General features: G+C 47.9%; 1 protein-coding gene across 7 annotated transcripts in view; it reads right to left on the reverse strand.

Moving 5' to 3' along the window:
• Pced1b (PC-esterase domain containing 1B) overlaps nt 1-27592 on the reverse strand; it is a 122554-nt gene that overhangs the window by 17257 nt on the left and 77705 nt on the right. For 5 of the 7 annotated variants that reach the window (XM_055627143.1, XM_055627140.1, XM_055627141.1 and 2 more), the window contains exon 3: nt 3684-3819. The exons of 1 other annotated variant lie outside the window; for it this stretch is intronic. The gene's annotated coding sequence lies outside the window, so the exon portion shown is untranslated. Of the gene's footprint in view, nt 1-3683; nt 3820-22395; nt 22436-27592 lie in introns of those variants that run through there. One more of the 7 variants, XM_055627145.1, reaches the window with a different exon arrangement.

Genomic DNA, 27592 nt, shown 5'->3' on the forward strand with positions numbered 1-27592 from the left:
GGTGGCTCACAACCATCTATGATGAAATCTGGTGCCCTCTTCTGGCGGTTTGAGACTGGGTGGAATAAGAGAACCTAGGTCCTACTCCACAGATGTACCTTCAATCTTTCTGCAAAGTCTGCATTCTGCTCCAGTGTCATGCACTATGCAGACTGAGAAAGTCCTTATTCTGTGAGCTATGTGGCTCAGGATGCTTGACTCCTCTGGACCCACTTCCAGTGTCAAATAGTAGATGTGTAGGTTTTCAAGTTACTCTAGGAAGTGTTCCCTGGGTGCAGCTCAACAGGACTAGAGCCATCTTGGCTCAGTTTGCTTACTGGGCAGTCCTGGCAGATATCCCAAGCCCTATAGCAAACAAAGCTGTTAGGCGAGTCAGCCAAGCGTAGTGTGCCAGCCACTGATGCCCAGATTGTTTTTTAACTGATATTCGGAGAAAGGGCAGTACATTCCTGTTGGCAGCGGCCCATCTTTGTCTAGCTTGGCATGGAGATACTTTCCTCTCGTTTTGGACCACAGGGATCCTCATGCCTTGGTGGTGCTCAATCAAGACATTCTCTGCCATTAAGTCTCCAGTAAACTGCAATCTGGGCCATCAGCCTCTTCACGTCGAAGGCCCTTTCTGCCTCTGGCCTCTGGCTCTAAAACACTGGGAGTTAGCTGGGTGTGGCAGTGGTGCATGCCTTTAATCCTAGCACTCTGGAGGCAGAGGTAAGTGAATCTCTGAGTTCAGGATCAGCCTGGTGTATAGCAAGTTCTAGGACAGCCAGGGCTACACAGAGAAACCCCATCTGGAAAGAAAACAGCACAAAACAAAACAAAAGCAAAAACACCATTGGGAGTGAAAATTAAAAAAAAAAAAAATACATGTATATCCATGCCTTAATCATATATAAAATAATATTTTCAATGATTAGCCACAGGTAAAGTGCAAATGCTGGTAAGCACCCTTTGTGATGGGCTAGCGTGAGAGCATTGTCCAGTAGGGTCGGACTCTGCAGGTGGGCAAGGCTGAGGCATGCTGTCTGGAGGTCTGGGAGATTGAACAGCCTTTCCCATCCCAGTCAGGCTCAGCCGTGAGCTCGGACGGTGCAGCAGGCTTCCTGGTTGCCTGGTCCCACAGTCACAGGTCTTTTTTTTTTTTTTTAAGCTTGTAAGTCTTTCCACAAAGCATAACGAAGCACTGTTTGTGGACAGAGCTTTACCTTATATTAGAAACATGCCCCTCACCTGTAGGCAATATTAGGTGACTGGGACTTAGTGTGTTCTGATTCCAGTTTCTACGCTCACCCCCACTCCTTCGTCAATTTGACCATTTTTAGAAGCACAGTGGAGGGGTTTGTTTGTATTTGGTGTCATATGGTTCTTTTCTCATTCTGCATCTCATTGCCTCTTCCCCCAGACCCTTACCGCACAGCCCCGAAATGTCCTGGGCACACTCCGTGCTGCTAGCTCTCACGTGCTTTAGCTGTGAGTGAAAGGTTAACTCTCAGCAGCTTCCTGCTTTCCCAGGTAACTTAGCCATCCCTTGGCTACCATGACCTTTCTTTGGTCCATCACGTCAGCACAACCGTGCAAGGTTCTCCCTAGCCAGGGGCGGGCTTTTTACTCCAGCACCCAGGCAATAGAGACAAGGCAGGAAGTCAAGATCAGCCTGGTCTACAAACTGAGTTCCAGGTAGGTAATCCAGTAATATTGAGAGCCTGTATCAAAACCTAAAAAACAAAAACGCTTCGCCCTTAGACCTAACAGAACACCCAGAAGGACATGGCAGCAGAGGCTAATTGAGAACATTCTGTTACTTTCACACCATAATTTGCATTTTAAACTTTTCCCTTAAAAAATGACTTTTTATTGCCAGGCAGTAGTGGTGCACACCTTCAATCCCAGCACTCTACAGGCAGAGGCAGGTGGAGTTCTAAATTCAAGGCCAGCCTGGTCTACACAGTGAGTTCCAGGACAGCCAGGGCTACCCTGCCTTGAAAAAAAAAAAAAAAAAAACAAAACAGGACCTTTTATTTTCACTTTCAATTTGTCCTATTCAAGCCCTCAACTGACAGTTTTAAAAGTCTGGATATTTAAAAAAAAAAAAAAAGTAGTGCTTTTAGGTGGCATTAGTAATTAACCCTAACAATGGCAACCTTGTTTTTCCCCAAACCAAAATGCTAAGCCTTAGCTTATTGATCCCTAGTGGGGGTCACAGATTCAGCAATTTTCAAGAGTCTGGTAGCACCACCCTTCTACAGAACAGGCTCCAGCACTTTCAAATGCTGTTCCCTACTAAAACCCGGGACGTGAAGCTGGTTTGTTTGTTCAGGAAGGAGACAGCTTGGTGTTCTTTGGTGCGTGCCATTCTTCCTTTCTTCTACCTGATAAACATCCCTCCAGGGCCTCTCACCTGGGCACAGTGCTGGGCACCAGTGTTTTAAAATACATTGGGGGGGGGGGGGGAGAAGCGAAGAAACCAAAGAACAAAGAAATGTTTCTTTTAAACTCTGACTCCACAAGGACCTGCCTTCAAATACATTCTAAGTGAATGACCTTGCTTTCCAGGTCTGAGGTCCACTGTCAGCAGATTTCCTCTAGTCAGATATCTCCAGCTCCCTCCTCCATTTTTCCTCCCAGGTACCCAGACAGGCAGAGAAGATACTGCTCTTGTCTCCTCTGGCCACAGCCTCTACCTCAGTTCACACCCGGCATCGGGTCCCACCTGCCTTTCCCTCCTTTTCAGCCCTTAACTCACAGTTTGTGGTCTAGAGGCAGATCTTACCATTTCACTGCCCTTCACAGACTGAGTGTGTGAGACTGGTGGTGTAGCTCAAGACACCAACCTTCCTGCCTAAACCAGGCAGATTGGCGGCCTGGGAGGCGCCCCTCCAGGAAGCCAGCAGCCCTCAGCCCTCAGGAGCTCCCTGGGCTTTCAGGCTGCAATAGTAATTCTAAATCTTCCAGCTCCAGCAGAGAATCAGGCATTGCAGCTGCCACTTCCTGAGAGCCTCTCTCACACCCAGACACCGCACATCCACTGTCACCTTTAACGTCACCCCACGGACGAGGAAGGAGCGGCCACGGCCGAAAATATTTCCCAGGGGGTCGCTGTTCGCCTCAAGTTGCAAGGCCAGACAGGTCCCTCTCCCGCCTGGCTTGCCACGGTACCCAGCAGAAAAACTGAACCCTACTACGTACCCACAGGGTGAGGTCTTCCACAAACTGAAATGCTCCAGCAAGGAGGCTGTTTTGACTTTTGATTTGGAGGGGAACAGAGGCTGCCGCCAGGGACGGCAGCAGTTTCCGGTCTGTCACCCGCCAGCTTGTGTCTGGGGCTGGTGGGCTCACAGAGGATCTTGGGAAAACTCTTACCTCAGTGATTTAAGGCTCTCTTACGATTACATTCCAGCTACCAAACCCTGTTAGCTGGTGATGTCTGAAGGAGAGACTGTCATTTGCAGAACTGGACTGACCACAGACTGATACTGTAGGAGGAAGTGGGTTGAGGAAAGTCCGTCACGCCGGCGCGCTCGGGTGTTTGCTGTGAATGGAAGGAGTCGCGCGCTCCGGTGTTTGCTTATTATCGCTGTGGATGGAGAGAGGCCCGCGTGTTCGTGCGTTTCTAGGGGCTATCTCGGGCCTGCGCTCCGCTCTGTGGCGGCGGCGTGTGCCTGTTGCGGGGAGGGGTGCGTACTTACGGGTCTTCGAAGGGAAGAGCCTATCGTCCAGCCCGTCCATCGCCGGGCGCGGAGAAGGAAAAAGGAAGGAAGGCGAGAGGCGGGAAAGGTGGGGATCTCCGCTTGGCCGAGTCCTCAATGCCGAGTCATCCTCGCCCTGTGGAGAGAGTCAGCAGTTCCTGAAGGGCGGTGGGTGGCGCAGCTTCCGGGGCTTCCTCTTCGGTGGAGTTCACGAGGTGCAGACCTGGCTCTCTTCAGGGACACAGGGTGAGCTCAGAGGCCAGCTCCCCAGGTCATCCCAGCCAAGCCACGAGGCCAGCCAGCCATGCCAACACAGATCAGAACCGCTGTTCTACACGTGTGGGGCAGACCTAAACTAACTCAGCCTCCCTGTCGCCTTTTTCTTTTCTAGAGGTCATGACCGTGGGCTTCATTAGGGTAAGGTCCATCAGGGTAAGCCCTGACCATCAGGGCTCTCCTACACTCACGCCCTACTGAGGCCGTCAGACTGCCAGCAGCAGCTCCGAAGCCTGGCAGAGCCTGGTTGGCTCCGGCTTCTCAGGATGAGTCTGTAGAGGCCTTGATCATCACAAACCAAGCTACTTCCGGGGTGGGTGAACAGACTCTGGGTAAGCCATCTAGAGCCCCTTTCTGTAGTTTGGGGACAGCAGAGTTTGGAGGCACAGAGTCGGGGAGGGAGGTGGGGGGCGGGGCAGCATCTGCATCAGGCCTGTTTCCTCCATTTCTTTCCCAACGCACGAGGTCACTGCTTTAAATGCCTGCTTTCTTTCTTTTGTTCCGCTTGATTTTTGAGGCAGAATCTGGTTGGTCTGCAACTCTCCATGTAGACCAGGCTGGCCTCAAACACAGAGTTGCACCAGTCTCTGCCTCCCGGGTGCTGGGATTAAATGCTTGTGCCACCACTGCCCAGCTCCAAATCTCTTATTTTTAAGTGATCAGTTCGGATAAAAGAGGCTGAAGAAAGTGGAAGAGAACTTTTGCCTCATCTCAATAATGTTAAAAAAAAAAATAGCAAGGTGAGCAAAGCACATCAGGCCTTATTCTAGGTACTGGCCATGACTATGGCCTCTCTCTCTGTCTCTCCCTCTTTTCCTCCTCCTCCTCTTCCTTCTTCTTTAAGAGTTATTTATTATGTATACAATGTTCTATCTGCATGTACACCTACAAGTCAGAAGAGGGCACCAGATCTCATTAGAGATGGTCGTGAACCACCATGTGGTTGCTGGGAATTGAACTCAGGACCTCTTGAAAAGCAGCAGTGCTCTTAACCTCTGGCCCAACCCCCCACCCCCCCCCCCCCCCCTTCTTCTTTAAGGTAATTAGCTAAATTAGTGCCTGGCTATACTAACTCTAAGGAATATGAAATGGTTAGGGAGTACCTGGGCCAGGTATTCTAATGCCTTTATGAGACAAATCACAGAGTATACAGATAGCAGTCTTTACTGAATCAAAAATAAACACAATCAGGACTGGTGCAGAGGAGGAGCCAGGCCAATCTGCGAAGCAATTAAGAGCACCTAAGAACTTTAACTTTCCGATGCATGACAGGTCAACTAGGAGGCAGGAAGACAGAGCTGGGAGTCAATCCAGACAGTAGCACGTACTCCAAGAACACAGGAACCTGGAGTATCAGAGCTGTGGGGGAGCAGAAAGGGGGGGCTGTCAAGGAGGACATGAGCAGGGTCACTTCTCAGTAGCTAATTCACGTGGCATACCCACTCCAAGAATTACCTCTTTTCCTTTTGAGCAGAGTCCTGCTACGGAACCCTGGCTGGCCTGGTATTCTCATGTAGGTCAGACTGGCCTTGAACTCATTACAATCTTCTTCCCTTGCCTTCCTAAATACTGATGTTACCGTGCCTGCCTTACTATGACATCTATTGGGACTAAGCTTTGAACCTGAGGTTTGCACACGCCAGACAAGCAATCTACCACTGAGCTGCATTCCAGACCCTGCCTTTCTACTTCTTATTTTGAGACAGGTTCTCACTAAGCTGTCCAAGCTGACCTTGAACCAAGCCTGACTTCTTAGCCTCATCATCTGCCCTGTTTCCCCACTTCTCGCCCAGACGTGGGAAAAGAGAACACTTAATCTTCCGTAGCAGACTCAGACATGGCAGTGCGGTGCCGGGGAGTGGAAATTTACGCTCAGTGTTGGGGAGAGCCGGGAACGGTTCCTGGCCTTGTTGGTACATTAGGTAGTGAGGCAATCTCATGAAAGAGAATTTGTGCCTGGGTCTGTGATGGTTGCAGCAGCTCTGCTCTGCATATTACCACACGAGAAGATACGGCCCCACCAGATACTTCAGGGGGGAAAAGGTTGCAGAAAAAGGGTCTATGATGTATAACCTGGCTCAAAACATACATGCACAAATCACAAAGCAGCAAGCGCAGGCGAAAACCAAACACTCTGTTTGGTTGCAGATACAGTTTTGTGTGTGTCGGGACAGTGGTTCTGACTGCAGACCCGGATCACACTGGAGCGGTGGAGAAGAGGGAAGGCAAGCATCGGGGCCATGGAACCACAAAACAGCCCTTCACAGAGGAGTCTAGACCGTTCTCTACTCACTGTTTTTCTTCTAGCTAGAGTGAGACCACATAATGGTTTCCTAGGTAACGTACAGAGCGGCACCGACAGCCTGGAATCCCACGTGCTTCTACGATACAGCATCAGTTTAATAGGTGAGTTTGAGCCTGATTTCTCAGGGTCTTAACAGTGCAGGAGTGAATGCTGACATGGTGCTACCTCCCAAATCATTTACTCTTCTATCCAATACTCAGGGTCCTTGGTAAGTTCTCATTTGTAACACACTGAAGCAGGGTTCTTCAAGCCCAGGTACCTCCCAAGCATACTTCACTATTCATGTGTTAATCAATTTTATGTGTGGCGATTTGGGTGACTGGGTAATTGAGTACTTGTAACACCAATATAGTGATCTGGTCATTGATCTTATGGCTTTTAATTTTCATAGCAGGGCAGACTTAATGACTTAGCTTTAAGTCGATGCTTGGGTTTACACATATTACTCTTTGCAAATGAACCTAAATCTTTGCTTCCTGATGCACAGTGGGCTGGGGCAGAGGATCATTTGAATTCAAGAGTTCTTGGCTAGTGAGGGGCTGGAGGAAGAGATGGCTCACTGATTAAAAGCACTTTCTGCTCTTGCAGAGGACCAGGGTTCGATTCCTAGCACATGATAACCCACAACTGGTTATAGCTCCAGTTCCTGGGGAATGGATTCCCTTTTCTGGACTATGTGACCACCAAAAAAAAACACATGGTGTATACATGCAGGCAAAACATTCATACATACAAAATACAAGTTAAACGAACAAGAAGACTTCCCAGCTAGGTTGGGCATTATGACCCTGTCTCAAAAACAAAACAAAACAACAATCTTTATTTTGTGAAGGAATAACAACAACAGAACACTGTTAAGACAGGTGTGAACTTCCTACTTGTTGAGTAAACTTGACCCTGGAGCATCTCTGGGCCTGGCACATTCTGTTTTGAGAGGTTGTAAATGATTAATTCAGTTTATTTCATAGGTAATGGCTGATTCCAATTACTATTTCAGCTTCTATACTGTCTTTCAAGGTAAGCAATCTTTGTGTGTGTGTATAGATCATCCTCACATTGCTTTATTATTCTTCTAATGTGTAGCAGAGGGGTAGGAATGTTCCTCTGTGTGATTAGTAATCTATAACTTTCTCTTTCCGATATACCATTATGTTTTTGTTACATTTTTACTATGGACAAGGGCAGATATGTTGTCACATGGCCTATCTGATTTCTTTTATAAACTGTCAACTTGTGTACTTTGTTATTTTCCTATTTCACCTAAGACTTAATAAATATTAAACGCATTAACCAGTTGGCCTGTTGTACATGCTGAGAATATTCCTTTCCAGATTTTTTCTTTCTAATCTCATGTTTGCACTGTTTTCACAAATAAGTTGTAAAGTATTCCACTGTTTTACTTTCTTCTTTCGCTATTATTAAGTAGGACTTAGTATTTATTGAGCACTAACTGTGTATCAAATATTTGTAGTGATTTACTTGTATCATCTAGATTCTATCTCAAGGCACTTATTTCTGTTTTATGGATCAGAAAAGCAAAGCACAAGTCAGCTGAAGATCGTGGTTAAGAAACCCTGGAGGGGTGGCCAGGATTGGCAGTGAGTCATTCTGGTGCTGGGGACCCTGCCCCTGATGGCCACTGCTTGCTGGCAAAGTGATCTTGTGAGCCCTGTGTTAACCCTTCCTTAGACCCACATACCTCGGCATAAATATGCTCACAATCACTCTATATCCAAAATGTTAAGGTTTTCTCTTTTGATATTTAAAAAAGGTTAACTGGGAACTGGATTTGATAAGTTACCTTGTTAGACTGCTCTAACAGAACAGTGGGCTGACAGAATACTGGAAAGTATGGAAGAATTATAAAGGGATTTAAAAAAACCTAAGCAGACTTGAAAATTATTAGATTATTCATTTCGTTGTATGTGTGAGTGTTCTGCCTGCAGGTGCATGAGTGCAGAACATGTGTGCGTGTGCCTGAGGCCGTCAGAAGCGGGTGTCTGGAACTGGAGGTCCTGAGGGTTCGAAACCACCATGTGGGTGCAGGAATTGAACCCTGGTCCTCTGCAAGAGCAGCAAGTGCTCTTAACCACCGAACCATCTCTCCAGCCCTCTAACCCCTCTTTTTTTTTTTTTTTTCTTTTTTTGTGACAGGGTTTCTCTGTGTAGCCTTGGCTGTCCAGGCTGGCCTTGAACTCTCAGAGATCTGCCTGCCTCTGCCTCCCCAAGTGCTGGGATCACAGGCCTGAGCTACCATGCCCGGCACTCTTCAGTCCCTTAAGCGGACATTTGAAGGGCAATTTCTGATTGAGTAGTCCTTGAGCCAGAGTGTTTTGAACTGTACTTTTCAAGTTTTTGGCAAATTTACATTCCCATAATAAGATATGCTGGAAAAATATGTGTGTTATAGTCATAGCCTAAAGGTAATTTCATACAATATTTTCAATGATTTTGTGCAAGCAGCAGCAAATTATGCAGAACTGGCTTGTCTACTGTGATGTCGAATTGGCACGCACAAGAGTGCTGGAGTTTTGAATTAGCGATTGCTTAATCTGTACCATCAACTTCCAGAAAAGAAGGAAATGATTAAAACAAAACCAAACCTAACTGTAAGTTGCATGTTTAGTTACTATACACATAGGCATAGTGAACAGTGACTGTTTAAATACACACACACACACACACACACACACACACACACACACACACCATGCTAAAAATGGAATGGAAAGAGAAACAGAGAATGGAAAAAATGAGAAAATGAGAACAGGCAACCTTGTGTGGTGATGAACACCAATAATCCCAGCATTTGGGAGGTAGAGACAATAGGATTTACAAGTTCAAGGTTATTTTCAGTTATAAAGCAGGTTTGAGGGTAGCCTGGGCTACATGAGACCCTGCTTCAAAATAAACAAAGCATCCCAGTTGATTCTCGTGGGCTGAGGTCTATTTTCTTAGCCCTCTGTGCCTTGCCTCGGGATCTGATCCTAGACTGCAAACCTTGTCTGGGCTCTCACGGTAGCCTGTCACCCGAGGCAACTAAACTTTGAATATGATGTGCCTCTGCCATACGAGCAGGCTCAGAGGGGGTCACCACCTCTGTGTGATTTAGAAAGACATCAGAGGAGATGGGACGGGAAGAGAGAGAAACTCAGAGCATCCATCAGACCTGTGATGAGCGATCGTGCTGACAACCCGAGAACAAAAGTTTCCTTGTTTTATGATCCTCATTGGCCTTCCCCGGGACAAAGCTCCACCTTTTCGAGATCTTTCTCAAGAGCATCTGCAGAAGACTGAAGCAGGCTTTCTCTTACAGGAACACAGTCTTCATTTTCCAAGTTAAATATAGAACATTAATAAATAATTCACAGCACTCGAGATTGATTCAGTAACTTTAAACGGAATTTTCAAGCAGGGCAAATGGCCAGCATTGTTTCCAAACACAGCTTCATTTCCTGTCTGATTTTTGCCACAGGGCCACCTTCCTCGTTCCTCGTCCTCAATGAAAACCCTGGCCATACAGGGCTGCTTCTCTTGTGTAAGCTCCGTTCTTTAAATAGTACACAGAACTCCCGTGCCAGGGAGACCTCCTCCTTCTTGGCAGCGCATCTGAGATACTTCAGCAGAGACCTCTGTTTCAGGGTTCCCAGAAGAGCGGGAAACCTTAATATTCTGAGAGTCTAATTGTTGAGTCTAAGCAATCTGCCTAAAACAAATGGTTTTATTTGCTCTGTCGAGGTTTGTCTTGCGCTAAGTAGAGATCCAGGGCCATTTATGGTTCTACACTAGTTCTAGTGTGTGTGCCTCCCCCTGGGGAGGCCCTGGGGAGGCATGACTATGTTAGCAGTAAGGTCTGGGGGCTACAGGAAAGCGGCAGTCTACCGCAAGCGGCCTGGTCTACAAGAAGGACCCTCAGCGACCTGACTGAGGACTCACACCAGAGTTTCACACCCGCCAGGCACGTTCTGTATGCCTGAGCTGCTTTCTTTGCCCTACTGTCCTCCCTTTTTACATCTGGTGTTTGAGAAAGGTCTCCCTGTGCAGCTACAGCTGATTTTGAACTTGGTATCCTCCTGCCTTGGCTTGGCTTTCCTTACAGGCCTGCACCACTAGGTCTGGCTTGCAGGGGAGTTTTTGTTTGTTTATTTGTTTGTGGTGTTTTGTTTTGTTTGGGTTTTGTCTTTTTGAGACAGGGTGTCTCTGTGTAGCCTGGCTGTCCAGGACTCGCTTTGTAGACCAGGCTGGCCTCGAACTCACAGCAGTCTGCCTGCCTCTGCCTCCCACAGTACTGGGATTACAGGTGTTAGCCACCACACCCAGCTTTGCAAGAAGTTTAACACAATATGGCCATATGCCCCTACAAGAGGTAGGGCACTGCATAAGTCACTCAAAGTCCTAAGAGGAGGGCAAGGCGGGGTCCCAGCAGAGGGAAGACTGAGCCACGAGCTGTAAGGCTAACCCTTGGGAGAGTCTCTGGCTGCCTCATGTGGTAGTGTGCGCTTCTCAATCTGCAGTTTATGTTTGTACAGAGCAATGTGTTCGGCTGCTGTGGGCCAGGTCTGTCTGTGTCTGTAAGGAAGGTCAGAAACGCCCACACGTAAAAGCCGCGTCATTCTTAATCTTCGGTTTTGAGGGTCTGCTAATATTGCAGATGTAGTTACTGTGATAGTAATACATACGCCTGATGGGTGACAGTGACCTGATGGGGCTGGTGACAGTGGGGTGGGGGAGAATGACACAGTGACGATGGCTGCAGAAGAGAGGCCCAGGGCACGCAGGGAAATAAATACATGTTCTCTAGTGTCCTGGTCCCGGCACCGCAGCAGCGATGGGGCAGGTGGATGCCTGGGTATAAAATACGGCTCCCGATTTGATTTCTCTGGGAACTGAGCCAATTGCTTAACCTTCTTGAGCTTTTATCTATCAAACCGAAAGAGTCTCCTTTGCGAAGCTGTTGTGAAGACTAAACAAGGACAAGTTTAAGGGGTCAGACCTCGACTCAAGACTTTATCTGCTGATCACCACCCCCTTGCGTAAGTGCTGAGAGCAAGGAGATAAATCAGACAGCTCTGGGGACAGTCTGTAAGCCAGGAGAGACATGCAAAACCAGGAGACACCAGAAGCAGCGCTGAAGTGTAAGCAAGTCTCAGGTGTCAGGGTAGCCCCAAAGCAGGCAAGTCTCTTGCAAATGAGTAGTAGATTGGGAGAAGAGGAACGGACATCGGAGCTGGCTGAATTGGACCGTATCTGGCTTTACCCATGAACACTCATCTCTCCGAGCTTCAGTCTCCTCAGCTGGGTATGGCAGCAGTCCCCGTCTCAAGGAACATTTCTGAGGATTGAATGGAGTCCAGTATGAAAAAGGCTCAAACATTCTTGTGCCCACAGCACTAGGGGCACACGCATTGTCCCAGTGGAGAGCCCTGGGTCAGGCACTTCAGCAGGACTTGGTGACATCAGTACAGGTCGCTGCTAGTTAGTACCAGAATCTACACGAGGGTAAAGGACGACAATTCTGTGCTGCAAAGTCAAAACTGAACTTGTATTCACCCAACCCGCCTTCCGCTAAAACTGGGGCTTTCTGTATGAAGCAGGGACTGCAGGGAATTTTCCTGAAGGAAATTTTGAGTGACAATGAGCTCAGACCTAAAAGACCCAGTTCCACAGAGCTCAGCAGCGTGCACATGCATGTAACCTCACAGTTGCTCACTGAGCAGCTCTGTCTCCTCCCAGCAGCTAAGCTAAACAATTCCTTCATTTCACTCCCGCAAGCACTGTTTTTCAACAGTGTATTTTGTTAAGTTTCATATCACAGGAAAGTGAAAGAAAAAAAAAATCTGGCTCAGCACTTAAAAAATACCATTCTGCTCATCCAGAGAACCCAAGTTCAATTTCCCGTATCTACTCCACCAGCTCACAACTGCCTGTAACGCCAGCTGCAGGCTATCCGGTGCCTCTGGCCTCCTCAGACACTACATGTGGGGTGTGTGTGTGTGTGTGTGTGTATGTGTGTGTGTGTGTGTGCGCGTGCACACACATGTACTCTCACACACACATCGACATGCATACACAAGCATACATTGACACACCAACACAGACACACTGACACACTTAAAATTTTGAAGAATCTTTAAGTTTTTTTTGTCATTAGCAAACCATTACTGTCTACTGCAGGCTAGACATAAAGCAAACTGGATCTATGTGAAATGAGATGGCAGCCATTCACATTGAGCTGGAGTGAGGGAGACCCTTCTCACAGCGGTTAAATCGTGTCCACCAGGGGTGAGGCAGGACAAGGGAAGCCAGCACGCTTGTGTTAAGCTTTGTGCTGGCTGCTTCATGCAGCATCTTGAGGGTCAGCTCCAGGACATGGCAGTGATGTGAACTGGCAATGGAAAAGGCAGGTTCTCATAATATCCCCAGAACCCCAAACAAACAAACACCCTAAAATTAAAACACCCATGCTTAGGCCCAGGAATTCTGCTTCAGTCAGTTCCTGGGGTTGGAAGCAAGGGATACAACTTGATGAAGTTCCAAGCTTAGTCTACTCTGCACCCCAGCTGAGAGCCCCTGCTTTGGGGTGAGGATCTCACCCCAAAGTGACTCTTAGCTAGTCCTGTTCGCCGAGAGAGGCAGGCCTAGGGGAAACAGCTTTGTCTAGCTTGGCCTACAGTGGAGTACTGGGTTGTGGGTATGTAACCTGCCTGAGGAAGATTAAGGTAAGGCTTGAGAGAGAAAGTCCTCCAAGGTCTCTTAGCAGAGTTGCTGAATGGTAATGCTGGAATCCAGATCTAAGGAGCAATCAAGAGATTGTGGTAAAAATTGTGTCTCGGATTATTAACTAGATCATGGCGCCGGCAGAATATAAAAGGGTAGAATGAACCTGAAAGCAGCCAGCGGGTTGATCCTGGTAAGACTGTTTACCTTTGGCTGTATCTGTGAGGGGCACCGTCCCTGTGCCACCTCTGTGCCACAGGGGTGCCAGCCCTGCCACGTGCAGAGCAGCAGCCAGGAGTTCACATCACTCTCGTTGGGGAAGGGTACAGGCATCTCAGATTCAGGGACTGAGCCTATCCAGGGGCACACAGAGGAAGTCTAGGACGTTCCTGTCATCCTTAGTGTGCAGGGAGCTCAAAGGAGGAAGTCCTCAAAGGGCACCAGAGTTGAAGTGTGGAAGCAGAAGGCAGGAGGAAGTAGGTCAGAATGGACAGGACTAGGGAGAGTCTGTTCCTGCTCTGGAGACTGAGACCCAGAGATGGACACTCCTTCACTTGTTCCCTTAAAAAAAGTTAACATGTATGTGTATGTGTGTATGTGTGTGCGCGCATGGCTGTACATGAGAAAGCAAGCATGTACAACATGCTGCAGTGTCCTCAGGGACCACGAGAGCGCTGGATCCTTGGAGATGGAGCTGAAAGCCCCTCTCCAGCCCCCAGGTCCTGGGATCTGGTCCCCTCCCCCACGTGATCAGTGAGCACCTTCAGCCAACCAGCCATCTCTCCAGCTCTGTAACTTGTTTCCTTGTACAAACCAATCACTACTCAGGTAAAAAACACGGTAGGATTAGCAGGATAATGGAATTTTACTAGTTCAAATTAGTTCCTTTTCTTTTTCTTTCTTTCTTTCTTTTTTGCTGCCACTGGCAGATTGAACTCAAGGCCATATGTGTCTTAGTCAAGAACTCTGTCGCTGAGCTACACCCCTTCATGGTCATTTTTCGTTTTCAGATGGAAGTTCCGACTCAGAATTACATGAACCAATGCACCTCCAAATAGTAAGAATGTCTATGAAAAAAAATATTGGGTTTTTTTCGGAACCAAATGCTTTTTTTTTCCTTTGTAGAGTTTAATAAATAAAAATTTGAGGGGCTGGAGAGACAGCTCAGTGGTTAAGAGCACTGACTGCTCTTCCAGAGGACCCGGGTTCAATCCAGCACCCACATGGCAGCTCACAACTGTCTGTAACGCCAAGATCTGACCCCCTCACTCAGATATACATGTAGGCAAAACATCAATGCACATGAAATAAAAATAAATTAATTTTTAAAAAAGACAGGGTTTAAAAAACAAAAGAAACTTGAGAAAATGACACTGGGCATATTTCCCCACTTGGAAGAGGTCCCTGAACACAAGGATTTGATGTGAGTGTGGGACCTGGCAAGGAGAGCGATGGGGGCCCGGGGAGGTGCTGGGTGGCTCTTAGAACTGACCTGGGCTCAGCCTACATCAGCAGAAAGGAACCGCCCCCAGGGGCTGGCTTGAGCATCCCTGGAACATTTTGCTTGTTCCTGTCAAGGACGCTCTGGAGGGCTAGATGATGCGAACAGACCCAGCTGGAGGGAGGGAAAACAAGATTCGAGGCTTTGGCTCCTAATCCACGTTCAGTAATTGTTTGCTGAAATACAAATGTGAGAGGATGACAGAGTGTCACAGAGGAATGGCTCTGAAGATGAATCCATGTTGTGGATTTGATGCTCTTGGCAGCAGAAAACCACTGTGTAGCATTATGTGGTCATTGAAAATTGAGAAAATAAATGTGTGTTCAGGATCACTCAGGCTTTTGTTTTCTTTCCTTCTTTCTCTTTAAATTGGGAGAATGCTGTTTGCCACAGTTACTGCTTCAGCAAAGCTATGGGCTCCTCTCTAACAGGAGCACCTTCTAGCTGGCTGGGTTATTCACAGCACAAGGGCAGAAGAGAGTGACTCGGCAGTCTGCCTTCCCTGTTTTCCAAGCCTGGGAGGGCGGTGTGGCACCGTGCCCGTCCAGGTAAAGGGATCCATGTACCTCACACAAGTCAGGCTCCTCCTGATGTGGCAGCCTAGTTTCTGATGCTCTACGAACACAATCAGTCCCTGTGGAATCATTTGCTTTGGCGACTTCTTAGGGAGATTTCCAGAGCCTGGGCTAGAACACCAAACAATGGGAAAAACAACCAACAGAGACACGTGAGGAACTGTGAACAGACAGACAGGGCAGGAGAAGCAGAAGTTGCCTCCATCCTGGAAGAGTGCACCTGTTGCTGGGGACCGGGGGTTAGTTCCCAGCATCTGCAACTCCAGATGCAGGGGAGCGACCACTCTCTTCAGGCCTCCTTAGGCTCCCACACTCAACTGTCCACACAACAGAATTAAAGACAAATCTCTGCCTCAGTAAATCTGGAGAGAAGCCGCCAGTGGCCTCAGGAGATGAAAATGGAGAAAAACGCTGCCTAGAAAGGTAACTTCGTGACAAAGGGCGTGAGGAGCCTGGCACTTACACTCAACATGCACATAACCAGGGCTGGGGAGGGTACGGTATCACCGGCAACACAGCTGTTCTGGGGCAGGGCAAGGAAAGGCGAAGGGTGGACCCCACCATCCCAACCCCCTGGTCCTCTGCCTGCTCCAGTGTCTCTACAGAACAGAGAAAATACAGTGCAACAGTGAGCTTTACACCCTAAAGGGCTGGGGAGAGCCTCCTATCTGCACCTGACAGGATTCCCTTTCAAGAGCATACTCAAAGACAGATGTCCCCATGGCCAACAAGCTCCTTGGTCCTAACATGACCTAGGAAATGGTTCATATCTCAGGTACCCGGGAAGCTGAGGCAGGGGGACTGCTACCTTGGGTTTAAGGCCAGCCTGGGACTATATAATAAGATCTTGTCGCATTAAAAAACAAAAAAAACCCAAAGTGAATATAGAATGTTTTCCCCATTGTCTATGGCCCTTCCTGCTGAGTTCATTATCACGTTTAGTTTTCACCTTAGCTGTGGAAAAATAATCTCTAGAAACAATAATGTAAAGTGGTGTGGCAGGAAGCTGAGATAGAAGCTTGTGAGTTCAAAGCCAGCCAGCCTGAGCTACTTTGAGACTCTCTCTCTCTCTCTCTCTCTCTCACACACACACACACACACACACAGGTGGGCCTGGTGAGAGAGCTCAGTGTGGTTCTGAGCACTGGCTGCTCTTTCAGCAGGCAAAACACCTGTGCACACGAAAGAAAAACAAGAAAATGTAGGGAAAAAATGATGCATTTCAAAGAATTGTTTATGTTTTGAATTCACAGACTGATGCTTAGGAACACGCCTGAGTGTACACACTGGCGCCCATAGTTAAGATATCCCTGCCTCTTTTCCTCACAAAAGGGAGATTTTCATCAGCTCTGGAGCGTTTCCCCTGCCTTCCTCCTTCCTGTTTGCCAGCCAGTTTGATTCCCGGTACCTGAAGCTCCTGAGTCCCAGATGAAACCCTCCTCCGCTTTCTGCCTTTTGATGCCACCTCAGCTACGCTCTGCAGGTCCACCCTCCTGACTGGCAGCCATCTAGAGGGCTCCCAAGCCTGACCTGAGTGAACTGTGTGACCACGAAGAGGTGCCTGGGGATGCCAGCCCACAGAAGAGGCCCCTCAAGTGCTTCTGCCCTGGGGTTGGGTGGCCGCTGAGCTCCGTAATCACAAGGCCAGTGTCTGCGCAGCCATGGAGATCTTGACCTCACAGCTGTTCTCAGGTGACTGACATAGCTCTTGCCAATGGAACATAAAGAGAAGTCAGTTTAAGACTTCTCATAAAAGGCGAGAGTTTTGTGAAGAGACCGAAAGCCAGGGAGTCTTAAGACTGGTCCCGAAGCTGCTTGCTTTGGTTGCCCTGTGACTCGCTGGCTTTGCTGAGTACAGTGACAGAGGTCACAGCCTCCGTCAGGGTCTTGCCTTGTGCAGGGTCTTCAAAGGTCTCTGTCTCAAAGCCACCAGACTACCTGTTGGGCTTCTGAAGGTGCCCAAAGGGATGATGACCTTTCGACCTCAGAGAGCCAAACCTCCACCTCAAATTATACAAATGCCCCGTCTCTGAACATTATATATATAGACATATATGTGTGTATACATGTATGTATGTCTACTCCTGAGCCAGGAAGTCTGCCCTTGTGAGGATGAGTGACCAAACCCCCAACCCCCTTCCCTGGTGCTTCTGCGGCTAACTCAGCCTGCTTTCTTACACAACCCAGGAGGGACCACCTGCCCAGGGTGGCTAAAACCCACAGGCTGTGGACCCGCCCACAGCAATCACACGCCAAGAAAATGCCCTCAGAGACTGGCCTCTGGGAACTGAGGCTCCAGCTTCTCAGATGACTCTAGCTAGTGTCAGGTGGCAAAAAATAACAGTCTTGCTGCGGAGCTCAGGCTGGCCACCAACTCCAAGTCCTCCCACTTCAGTCTGTGTGGACTGCTAGGATTACAGGTATGTGCCGCCGTGTCAGCTAAAATAGCCTTTCTTTTAGAAAATGATGGCAATTGTAGATCATAAACTTTTAAAGAGAGAGGGAGGGAAGGGGGGGAAGAAAATCCTAAAAATTTGTTTATCTCTCGTTTTTAAATGTTGGTTTTCTTAGCTTTTGATACTGAGAACTCTGCGTTGAAGCTGGCTGGCTGGGCTCACCTTGAAGGCCCAGAACAGTGGACGCTGCTGGCAGGCAGCAGCTCGCCAGTGCAGACGGTTCAGTTTCCAGGAAGTGGCTGTGGTGGCTTGAATCTGCCCTGGCTGGGGTGGGGGCGGGGTTATTTGCATCATGAAATCCACAAAGGTTAAAAATATCCCCTACCCCAGCTGGCTGTTCAGCGGAGCTTCTGCTCTTCAGTGGTGAGGCATTCAGGCAGTTCCTGCCCCTCAGAGCCCTCCCGAGGCTAATACACACTTCACTCACTGCCTTACACATGTATCCTGAGAAATGTCCTCCCACTGATCTTTTAGCTACTGGATGATCCATTTCTGACAGGAAGATGTCTGCTCTGTCTCAACAGGAACCGTGCCTGCCTGGTGACACATCTCAGGTCCCTTCCTTCTCCAAGGAGATTCCATAGTCACTGTACTCGGGGAAGGGAAAAGTGTGAGAGTGTAAAATCATTCCTCATGAAAGGAAGCCAACGGAGAGCTGAGACCATGCCCTCCTCTTGCCTGGGCAAGAGAGTTCAGCTAACATAGCAGGCTTTGGTGGCTGAGGCATGTAACCCCAGCTTTTGGGAGGCAGCAGCGGGCAGACAAATGGTCAAGGTCATCTTTTACACAGCATGTTTGAGGCTAGCCTGGGCTACGTAAGAGCCTATCTCCAAGGGGGGGGGGGGGAGGAAAAAGCAATTAATAAAAATACTCTGTAATTTTCTGAAGTAAAAATCACCAAGATATGAGCTTTTTTATATATTTTTTTAATTTACATTTTTATTTGCTGTGTGTGTGTGTGTGTGTGTGTGTGTGTGTGTGTGTGTGTCAGAGGACAACTTGGAGAATTCAGTTTTCTTCTTTCCACCATGTGGGTCCCAGGGATTAAACTCAGGTTATCATGCTTAGTCATCAAGCTTTACATGCTAAGCCATCTTGCTGGGCCCATGAATCTTACCAGATGTGAGAGTCTGAAGATGACTTGTCCTCCCTCCCAAAGTCCGTGTGTGAAAGGTTTGATTCCCCAGCTGGCGGCGCTATTAAGAGGTAATTAGGTCATGAGTGTGCTAAGTTCATCCATGATTAATAAAGACATGGACCATTAGGGAGAGAAACAAAGGTTACATAACTCACAGCTACCCCCCACTTCATCCCGTAGCTACCAAACTCCTCCTCCTCCTGAACCTCATAAAAGGAATTCCCCAAGCAAAAACTGGGGTCCCTTGAGTGCTCTCTCTTAAAGGCTGTCTGGCAGTGCACCCAAAATTTGTACTTTCTCTTTGATCTTAATAAAACTGTCTTGCTTCTTGTGTGTACACCTTTCAAACTCCTTGAAAAAGATGCCAAGAGCCTGGGAGCACCAGGCCCAGACATCGATCACCAGCAACCCCTCTGAAGGGTGTGTCTTCTCCTCTCTGCGTCCAGCTGCAGAGGGAAGCCACTCTGACCTCCACTGCCACATTCAGTATCACCTCAGGCTCACATGCTTACTGGCCCACATGTTCTAATTTGCTTGCTGTTGCTATGATAAACGAAATAGCAACAGGAGGCAGGGGAGCCGTTCATTGGCTTGCACAGCCTGATCGCTGCTCGCCATTGAGAGAAGTGAGGTCAGGAGGAACTCAAGCAGGAGCGGAGGCAGAACCCATGGAGGGACACTGCTTGATGGCTTCCTATGCAGCTCACGTCAGCTGCCTCCAGTGCAGTCCAGGCCCACCTGTCAGGAGGGCAATGGCCACCGCAGGCTGGACCCTTCACCCACAGTGAGCTGGGCCCTCCTACATTAATTGGTAATGATTTTTAAAACCCACCCCATAGATACACCTATAGGCCTATAAGATGAAGAACGTTTTCCCAAGTAACAGCCAAGATTAGCCTTCATGCCAGCCATGTCTGAAACCCTGAGTCAAAACAGACCTTTCTTTTTCTCCTCAGCTGTTTCCCTCAGGTATTTGTCACCACAAGTGACAATCACACTTGGCTTCCGGAGAACTTGAATTGTAGTTACTTTATGTGTCCTTATTTGGCACAAGTTCATATCCGAATTGGTGGCTAATACTTCCGGGTTATCTAATATGTTATTTATTTGTGTTGTAGTTTCCTGTGTCACCTGTTTTCCAGATGGCATCAGTGTGAAACTTAACCTTTCAGTTGTTACCAGGAAGAGACCCCCAAAGCCATTCTAAATTAGCTTTGGGGGTCCTTTTTCTGTCTCAGGGGTGGTGAGTATCCAAATCTTGTTTGTTCACGTCCTCGTTTTACAGAGGCTTCTGCAGCAGTGCTGTCTTGCTTTCAAGGTAGTGTGTGTGCCTGTGTGTGTGTGTGTGCCTGTGTGTGTGTGTGTGTGTGTGTGTGTGTGTATGTGTGCGCGCACGCGTGCGCGTGTGTGCTAGGCAAGGGCCTCTCCAGCCAGCTTATGCTCAAGTTCCTGCAAGGTATCAATGTATCAGGAAATGGGAATGGCACTGTAGTATCTGCTTCCGGAGTGTGCCGAAAGCACGGTGGTGCACACCTTTAATCCTAGTGCTGGAGAGGCAGAGGCAGGAGGTTTCTGTGAGATTCAGGACAGCCTGCTCTATATAACTGAGCTCTAGGCTTACGCCAGGGCTACACAGTGAGACCGTGCAAAAACACCACAAAAGCAAAACCAAACAAAATCCCCAGACACAACACCCTCCAAGCGAACGAACAGACGAAAACTATTTAAAAATGTGCAGAGTGGAGCTGCTGTAGCAGTAGTGGACCACTGGATTCAATTGCCAGTACGGGCAGAACACAAGTGTACACGCACACACACACACGCACACGCACAGCCTGTCTGTGGTATCATCACAGTCTTTCTGTGCTGTGAGGTGGCTGCTGCTGGAGGGCCACACTGCCTTGCACAGTTAGGATTCGGCTGAGAGCCTTCTTTCTGACTAATCACATGGTCCCTTCATCATGTCCCTGCTGGGAGGATGTGATGGGTGATGCTGCTTTTTCAATCTGGCTGGATGGGAAGTGCTTCCGGGATTAAGTGAAGCACACCTCTGGGTCTGCCTGTGAAGGCATTTCGCATAGAGCCTTGAAAAAGGAAGGGTGCCCCACCCCCAGCTGGTGGCCCCCTCCTGTGGGTTGTGACACCCGGAAGGAGGAGAGAGCTAAGCTAATGCAAGCCTATCTGAAGGGCTCTGGCAGGCCCAAGTGTGGGGAGCATGGCATGGGCAGGCCTTTCCCTCCTCCTACTCCCTCTGCCTTGCTAAGAACCGTTAGATTTCATCCCTAAAGCTACTCACCAAGGTCTACTCCATTATTTGGCCACTTTCTCCTCCTGAGGCTGACCACCAAGATCCAGCTATCAAGGTATTGAAGTCCAGTAATCAAAAACACCCTTTGGCCACCCTAATTAACACGTCCAATCAAAATTAAACATCTCATCCTATCACTTCCTCTTTTACCTTTATAAACCACCATTAGCCTCTGGGCCTCCTCTGTCTCCTCTCTATCGAGAGGAAGTCCTTTGTCCCTCTCAGGGACAAATATTCCTGCCCCTTCTCCTTGCCTGCCCTCCCTCCCCCACCTCTATCTCTCATCTTTGTCTCTTATTCTCTGCCCATTGCCTCTCTGGAACAAATAAATCTTTGTGCTGAGATCTTGGTCTTGGGGTGTCCTAGGCCGACTCCTGGTCCTGTCACCATCTTTCTCTTCCTTTGGTTTCCTACTCTCCCCAACCTTTCTCCTTTTCTCTCTCCTCCTCCTCCCTTCCTAACTCCAGTAATGTGGACTGCCCTCCCCACCCTGTCAGACCAAAGCCTCTGGACCTGTGAGCTGGGTAAGTCCTTCCTCCTTGGGGTGTCACAGGAACAGGGAGACTGATGGACACAAGGGCTTCCTAAACTCTGTCACATCAACTGGTCTTTTCCAACTGTCTTTCGCAGGCTCGCTTCATTTATGGATTTTTATGAAGTTTTAGCTCTAAAACTTCCTGTCTGGGGGAACGGAACTACTTGTGACTTCAAAATTCTATCAGTCTGTTCTCTGAAAAGGTTGTGGAGCCATCAACCTTCCTGTTACCAGTGGGAGTGGTCTACTCTTAGCGCCTGGTTCTGCTCCCATCTTGTGGTGTTCAGTTCTGATCCTGAAGGGGAAGTTACAGGATGTTCCCTGGGACAGAAGGGATGAGGTGGTTGGTTATGATGTGCTGTCCTTGGTTACAACAGAAAGAATTGAGGACTTTTCACTTTTTTTTTTTCCTTCAGGAGAAGAGGTTAATTAGACTAAGGAAAACACAAGCTCTGGATTTTCGAAAATGTAAAGATCCAGCATTCTTTCCCATGCATGTGGTTCCTATATAATTGTATTGGGTCAAGAAAAGACAGTTGAAAATACTCACTAATCAGGACCTAACTCCCTGGAAGTACTGCTGAAAGATGTCTAGAAAGATGTGTTTATACACCATACACCGTATATGCCACGTATACACACATTCTTTAGTCTCTCGGCTGTAATATGTATGTATGTATGAGGGGAGGGGGGATAAATTGTGGTTACAGCCTTACGGTAGGCAATGGATGCTACCTCATGAGGCAATCACAGCAGTGCTTCCACTTCTGCCGTACTGTCTAAGTACAAAGTTATAAGCAGCTCTTTACTTTTCAAAATTATCATCCTGGTCACTTCCGGGTGCTTGTATGTCATGTGGATTCATTTTTCTGTAGCCAGCACAAGGAGAGTCAAAGCTTACAGTTTCAGAAGCTTATTGTCGTGGCGGGAGGCATGGTGGGAGGCATGGCGGCACGCAGGCAGACACGGTGCTGGAGAGGTAGCTGAGAGTTCAACCTCTTGATCTGCAGGAGGCAGAAGGAGACTGTGCTCCATGCTGGGCCTGGCTTGAGCATAAGAGACCTCAAAGCCCGCCCACAGTGACACACTTCCTCCAGCAAGGCCACATCTCCAAACAGTGCCACAACCTATGGGCCAGACACCCACACACGAGTCTATGGGGGCCATTCCTGTTCTAACCACCACACCATCTTACAGTGGCCATTCTAGCTTGACAATGGAAGCCCGATGTCTGTGGCAGCACCCCATGTTCTTAAGTAGGAATTTAGGGGCTCCCTGGCCCTTAAACACCTATGCTAAGGCCAAATTCTGGGCAGAGCAAGGCCTTTGCCCAGTTCCCTGGTCATGTGGCCATCAGGCAACTGAGATTTATTTCTGGAGCTCTCTCTATTCCAGCTGACCTTTACTCTACCCTAAGGGTCGTGACTAAATGTGCCAGCACCTGCAGCTTCATTCCCAAGCCAGAACCTCCCCACTATTTTGAAAACATCCCCTCAGTCTTTCTGTCTCCCTCTAACCCCACCCTGGGGGGGTTAGACAGCACTTGGGTACAGCGCCGTAGTTCTTGCCTGTGCTCTCTCCACCTCCGTTCGTTGTCTCAGGCATGAAGCAGAAGGCTGCACAGGCATTCACAGGCACACAAGGTTCATTGTGAGGGTAACGGGAGCATGGGGAGTTAGCAGTTTCAGAGGTTTATCGTCACAGCTTAGTTCAGACATTCATCCTCATGCTTTCTCCATGATGACACAGACCCCCTCCCGGCCTGGGCCCCTCCACCCCCCACACAAAGGATGGATGATCCTCAACTTATAAAAGGTCTTGCATCCAGGTAAATCCAGAGTGAACTGAAATTAGGTCCAGTAAAAATGTACCTGGCACCATGGCCTACTGCATCCAACACACCAGCCCAGCACACCTTGCACACAGGTGCACTGCACCCAACACCTGCCTAGCACACTATTCTACAGGCGTGCATCAGTTCTTCACACTCGCCAAAGCCACTTGTGGAAAGATGCAGCTAGCTGTCATGTGCCTTTGAGCATCACTAAACAGGATTACACTTCCTGTCACTAACCTGGGAGGAGGACAGAGTACAGTCTCTACTGAATTTTTGTCAACGTCCACATCACCAGAAAGCAAAATAAACAGACAATAAAGGAATACGCCCGTCAGAGCCCACGCCCATCGTGGGGACCACAGGTGAGCCCTCCAGTGCGTCTGCTCTCCAGGCTGGCCCTGCCTGCGCCTGTAGTGATCCAGCCTTTCTTAGCACTTCCGCCCGTGGCCTTAGATGAGTGTGGGCTGGGTAATCATGCCTCACGGCAGCACCTCTTTTGTCATCTGAACTCAGCTCCCGTTGTCGGGTTACACCACAGGGACAGCCACCTCCAAGCCTTTCTCGACCTTTATCTTCTTGCTGATGCCAAGGGAGAGTGTTGGATTCTTGCTCAGGGAACAAAACGATCATCCATTGTACTGCCTGTGATCCCTGCTCTCAAGCTTCTGTGAACAGACGTGTGGGTTTCCCAACACCTGCTAACTCGAGGTGTCAGTCATGAATAGAGGGGTCTCAGTTGCTCACAGTTGCTGTCCAACTCGGCTGCATACCCGAGGGTCCATGCATCCTAGGTCCCCACAGCTCCCTACTTGGGATCAATAGTTTCTTAGCATGGCTCACAGGACTCAGGGGGAGGGGTGACTTTCAGCTGCAAATTTGTTATTTTCTACATTTATTTATTTTATTTTATTTTGTGTGTGTGTGTGTGTGTGTGGTGTGTGTGTGGGTTGGTGTGTATGCATGTGTTACAATGCATATGTGGAGGTCAGAGGACAACTTTCTCTCGAGGAGTGGTTGTCAGCAAGCTGAGTCATGTCACCGGCCCTTGGTTGCCAATTTAATTACAAAGGATCTTTTGAAAATGTGTATACATACTGGGTATGTATACACCAGTGCAGCTGTCTACAGAGGCCAGAGGTCAGATCTCTTTTGAGCTACCATGTGGGTGCTGGGACTCAAACCCTGGTCCTCTGGAAGAGAAGCCAGTGCTCTTAACCACTAAGCCATCTCTCCAGCCCACGGCAAAGGATCTTTTTAAAGATACAAATGAAAGGAGATGGAAGAAAGTCACATAGCAAGGCAGGGGCACCGACCTTCCACCTCTTCTCTGGACAGCTGCCCTCAAATGCCTTTGCATGCTTAATGACACCATTGGCTAGTTTTCTGTCAGCTTGACACAAATAGAATCATCGGAAAAGAGGGAAGCTCAGGAAAACATCTCCATCAGATTGGCCTGTACTTCCTGCCTTGACTTCCCGGAGTGACACACTGTGACCTGGGAGGTGCACGCCAAATAACCCCTTTCTTTCCCATGTTTCTTTTGTTTGTGTTTATCCCAACAGAAGGCAAAGTGGGACAGACATCAAGACATTTTCTAAATTTGGGAGTTTTTATGGAGGCTTCATCATACAAACACAATTGATTATTAAGTCACTTCCTGTCCCTTCCTCCTCGAAGAGGACCAGATAGAGTTAAAAGCTTGAAGCCACAGGAGTCCCTTCCACTGTGGCTTAGGCCACAAGGTCATAAGCCAGAAGGTCAAACACAGTGGGAGCAGGCAAGATGCAGAGGCCCATGGGAAAACCCAAGGTGCATGTGAAAAATCAAAGCCCTCAACTAGCAAGGTCCAGAACAGTGTTGCTTCCCTTGCCTAAAGGAAGACGGCAGCCATGGACCACACTGGGGCAGCTGTTGAGGGTGCTAGGATGGTACAGAGATCAAAGCACAAAACAGGGTAAGGAAGACAAAGACTTCTGAGAACCTCCAAAGCCTTGGGTTGCCCACCCAAGACCTCATCCAAGCAAGGCTGCCAGCAAGAAGGCCAAAGCTAATAGGTAGGTTCAGGGTTGAGAAGATGGCCACTCTGAGCTTTTATTCTCTAACAAACTGTCACAATGTTTAATCATAATTTATTTATCAATAAAGACTTCTCTTTCTGTTAACAAACAAACAAACAAACAAACAAACAAAATGCTTGAAGCTTCTAACCGTGGTGTGGTCTTTCTGGTGACCAGCCTCATGGGAGCCCACCAAAGGTTGCCTCCAGAGAACAGAGATGTTCCCATGAGCTAGGAAATTCCAATGGATCAGGAAATCTGCATCAGGATCTATTGCTAAAAGCCAAACACTAGATTCAAAGGAGCAATTTAGCACCTCTGTGGGAATCAGGGATTTAGGAGCAGTCTGCTGGGAACCAGAAAGGAAGGTGGACACATACTCTTCCTGTCCACCATATCATCACACCCCATTTCCTCATATATTTTTCTTTTAGCTGGCTCACAATCCAGCCACTTTTAAAAGATTTGTTTTTCTTAGTTTAAACTGTGTGTGTGTGTGCGCGCTCATCTGCATGCTTGTGAGTACTGCCTGAGCACACAGGTGACCAAGGAAACCACATCCATTTGATGCTGGTTCTGGAAACTGAGCTCAGGGTCTGTGAAAGCGCTCTTAACCACTGAGCAATCCCTCCCGCCCCAAGTCACTTTTTTTGTTTGTCTGTTTGTTTTTTGAGACAGGGTTTCTCTATGTATTGAGCCCTGGATATCCTGGATTCATTTTGTAGGTAGACCAGGCTGGCCTCGAACTCACGAAGATCTGCCTGCCCCTCTCCCGAGTGCTGTCTGAGCCACTCTTTAATGAAGGAACTGATTTAGTAATATTGGAAGAAATATTGGTGAGGATACATACCAATATTGGAAGGAGCAAACAGGACAGTTCATGAAGATTCTTTACTATTCGAAGGAGCACAAGCTAATTCCCCGGCATAGAAGCTGAGTAATATTCCCAAGGAGCCATTACATATTTTAAGAAAAAAAAAATTACAAGAGAGGGCACCAAAGGCACCAAGCAGAAAGAAGCGATGAAGAAATCAATGCAAAATATGTTGCTTTTTCTTGTTTTTTTTGCAGCGCTTACGGTCGGACGCTCAAGCCTACTATATACCAGGCACGTTCTCTACCAATCACCCACATTCTCGGCACTAATTATCCTAACTGATATGTGTGGAAGAAGAGTGAACCCCATAAACACGACAAAAATATGTTAGAAATTTCTGTGAGATGACTTTTTAAAAAAAATCACTGTAATAGTCGAAGTAATAACATAAAATTAATGATGAGGTTTGGCTCCTTTGGAAAAAGCCCTGAAAGAGTTTAAACTCATGCATATAAAAATGCTGCCCAAATTGATGCTTATTTCCCAGCCTGAATAAACATGAGAGCCAAAGAGAGAACTTGTTTGTATTGCTTGGATATAATGACACTTGGGTACTTTGTGTCTAGGATAATATGATATTTTTAAAAAAATCTGTCTATATTTCTAATACAGAGCTCATACCATATCTTAACTGCAAATATTCTACTCAGCCAGAAATTTCGTTTTCTACGATACAACTCAATTTCCATATGCTAAAAGCCAAAAGTGTAGAATTACAGAAATTTCAGGATGGATTTCAGAGGGCATTTTGAAAGTAGAATGGACATTAAAATTGTGTGTGTGTGTGTGTGTGAGAGAGAGAGAGAGAGAGAGAGAGAGAGAGAGAGAGACAGGGTCTTGCACAGCCCAGGCTGGCCTTGAATTTCCCACATAGACAAAAAAGACAAACTGACTCCCGCGCTTCCGAGTGTGCTGGCTTGCAGGTGTACAGCACCATGCCTGGCTTCTCCAAGGGTGTGTGAAAATAATTAGAGTGGGTTAGGGAGATGGCTCAATGAAGAAAGGACTTGCCAAGCATGAGTTAGAGTCGAGATACCCGGAATCCCCGTAAAAGCCTGTTCTGTGTTGTGGTCCACTTGTAATCCTAGTGTATAGTCCCAGAGGCAGAGTCAGGGATGCCCTGGGGCAAGCTGGCTAGCTGGCATGTCTGCCCTGACAGGCTCTCCTCAGTTCGGTGAGAGACCATGTCCTGGTATTTAAAGTAGACGGAAATCAAGGAAGACACTGGATGTTAGCTTCTGGTCCCTACCACATGCACACACCTATCTGTATACACACGTGCTCTATACATGTGAACACACAGACGACTCATGCCTGCCTACCACAG

Source organism: Psammomys obesus, unplaced genomic scaffold (genome assembly GCF_907164565.1).
Source record: "Psammomys obesus unplaced genomic scaffold, mPsaObe1.curated_primary_1811, whole genome shotgun sequence".
Taxonomy (NCBI): Eukaryota; Metazoa; Chordata; class Mammalia; order Rodentia; family Muridae; genus Psammomys; species Psammomys obesus.